This window comes from Chrysochloris asiatica, unplaced genomic scaffold (genome assembly GCF_000296735.1).
Source record: "Chrysochloris asiatica unplaced genomic scaffold, ChrAsi1.0 scaffold00182, whole genome shotgun sequence".
Lineage (NCBI taxonomy): Eukaryota > Metazoa > Chordata > Mammalia > Afrosoricida > Chrysochloridae > Chrysochloris > Chrysochloris asiatica.
The window spans coordinates 5,348,648-5,351,980 of NW_006408700.1; positions in this window are offsets into that span (position 1 = coordinate 5,348,648).

A 3,333-nucleotide genomic window follows, 5' to 3' on the forward strand; every position below is an offset into this window, starting at 1 on the left:
TATTTCAAGCTAAAGTTAGATTTTTCTCTTCAATTCTTTCAGCTTAATACATGCTGGGCATGTTAGAAAACTAAGAGGTTTTATAACTCCAGGTCTTTGCACATTTTATTATAAAATTTGACTTCATCTTCTGGATCTGCTCTTGAAAATTTTTCTATTTAGCTGTTTTATTTCATCATTTCTCCCAGCCACTTTGGCTTCTCTATGGTCAAGAGCAAATTTCAGAGTCTCTTCTGACATCCATTTGGTATTTTCTTTCTTTCCTGTCTTTAAAATGGCCTTGTACTGTGTGTCTGATGTTCTTAATGTCATCCCACAACTCCTTTGGTCTTTGATCATTAGTGTCTAATGCATCAAATCTGTTCTTGAGATAATCTCTACATTCTGGTGGGCACACTGAAGCTTGTATTTTGGCTCCCATCGACTTTTAAATTTTTTCCTGAGCATCAACATATGAGTAATTGATGACCTGTTCCATAGTCGGCTCCTGGCCTTATTTTAACTGATGATATTGAGATTCTCCCTGGACTCTTCCCAAAGGTATACTCAATCTGACTATATTGTCTATATCATCTGGCAAGGTCCATGTATAAAGTTGCCCTTTAAATTATTGAAAAATCATATTTGCAATGAATAAGTCCTAGAGCTTGCAAAATTCTATCATGTGACCTCCAGCATTGTTTCTATCAAGTCTATATTTTCCATCTATGATCCTGCCTCTTTTTTTCTAATTTTCACATTCCAATTGCCAATAATTATCAATGCATCTGAGTTGAATGATTAAATTCAGACTGAAGAAGTTGGTAGAATTCTTCAATTTCTTCATCATTGGTTTTAGTGATTGGTGCATAAGAATAGTCCTTTGAATTGGTCTTCCTTGTGGCAAATTAATATTATCCTTTCACAGACAGTACTGTAAATCAAGCCAGATCGTGAAACGCTTTTATTTTCCACCATGAATGCAACTACATTCTTCTCAATCTGCCATTTCTGGTATAGTAAACCATAAAACCACCTGATTGTCTGATTCACAATGGCCAATACCAGTCCATTTCAACGCACTATTGCCTAGGATATGGATGTTTATGCATTTAACTTCATATCTGATGACTTCTGATTTTCTTAGAAGGAGCTCTGGTAGCATAGTGGTTATGAATCGGGCTGCAAACCGCCAAGGTCAGTAGTTTGAAACTACCAGCTGTTCCGTAGGAGAAAGATGAGGCTTTCTGCTCCTGTAAAGATTCACAGCCTTAGAAACCCTGTACGGGGTCATTATGGGTCGGAACCGACTCCACAGCACATAACCACCACCAGTTTTCTTAGAGTCATAAGTCATACATTTCATGTTCCAATGGAATGTACAGAGTATGAATGAAATGACAGACCTCATCAATTGTCTTGTGGCAAAGAGTCACTTACCATGATATTGCTTTTTATGTATAGTTGTGAGGGATTTTGTTTTCTTTATGCTCAGATGCATTTTATACTGATGGTAAATCATGTCTTTGACTGTCATTGGTGGTGGTGGTAGTGGTGATGTGCCCTGGACTCAGTTCCAACTCATAATGACCATGCGTAGGGTTTCCAAGGCTGTACATCTTTACAGGAGCAGAAAGCCTTAGCTTTCTCCCATGAAACAGCTGGTACTTTTTAACTGCTATCCTTGAGGTTAGCAACCTCAAATTTGCAACCACCAAGATACCAGAGCTCCATTTGACTTTCAGTTGTTGTTGTTAAGTGCTGTCGAGTTGGTTCCAACCCATAGCGATCCTGTATAGGGTTTCCATGGAGTGGCTGCTGAGCCTGAACCACTGACCTTGTGGCTCAAACAACTTTTCAACCCAGTGCATTAACCCACAGTGCCACATAAATGCTTTAAGGTGTTTTCACTTCTGCCAAGCAAGGTTGTGTCATCTGCGTATTGCAAGTTACTAATGAGTCTTCTTCCAAACCTGATTCCACATTCTTCTTCAAAGAGCCCAACTTCTCAGATTATTTTTTCAGGCATATAAATTGAAAATTCAAGGTGAAAGAGTACAATACTGCCACACCCCTTTCTAATTTTAAACCATGCAGTATTCCCTTCTTTTGCTTGAACAACCACCTCTTGACTCATGTATACATTCTGCATGACCACAATTAAGTGTTCTGAAATCCTCAGTCATCAAAATATTCTCCATAATTTGTTATGATCCACAAGGTCAAATGCCTTAGTGTCATCAATAAAACATGGGCACACATCTGGTAGTCTTTGCTTTTAAGAAAAACAATATAAGCAACATCTCTTAGTCTGCATCTTCTTCTGAATCCAACTTGAACTTCTGGTAGTTTCCTGTTGATGTACAACTGCAGCCGTTTTGTCATTTTACTCAGCAAACTTTTGCTAATATCTGATCCTAGTGATATTATTAGATAATTTATACATTCTATTTGGTCACTTTTCTTTGGAATGGGCATACAAATATGGATCTCTTCCACTCAGTTGGTCAAGTAGCTGTCTTCCAAATTTCTTGACATTTGAATAATCGCTTCCAGTGTTGCATCTGTTTGCAGAAATGCTTCGTGTCAGCTTCTCACAGAGTCTTTAAATACGTGTTTGACAGATAAATATGGCTTTCTAGAATTCAGTTTCCTCCTGGTCCCCAATTAATTGCTTTTAAGTTCAATCACAGAAGGGAACTTACTTTTCACATTTTATTCTACTTGCTTCTCCTTTTAGCCACTTATGTAGTGCTCTGGAAGAAGTCACCACCAGCTAATCCTGCAGGATTAAACAACCACAATCATTCACTTTAGTGACTGTTTATTAAGCTGACACCAGGCTTAGCAAATTTACTTAGCTTCACTCTTCACACAGGAGACTGTGGGATGCTGTAATCAGTACAGCAGTGGGCAGTGCCTTCAATTGGCAGTTGGCACTGCAGTGTTGGGTCACAAAACAAAGGTTCAATTCAGAGGTGAAAAAAAAAAAAACATCGAATTGGTTGTTTGACTTTCATGTAGGCAAAACAACTGCTTGATTAATGGACTCTTTCATTTTTCATGCAGCTATTTTAGCGCCTTGTAAGTACAAGCTAAGTATGCCATTGATATAAATGTACAGTGGCCTATTTACAGGGCTATCAAATGTTTCAATTCATCTATGAAATCAACATTAGCCACTCCCAACACATATTTACCCACTGCACAGCCAACCCTTAACAGCCCCCTACCCACAAACTCCTGGGTTTCTTTTTTTTTTTGCCCAAGGCAGGGTCCTCCATCCAATAGGACCATTCTTTATTATTATTATTTTTAACTCAGCAAACATTCCCTGAATATTTACTATGTGCC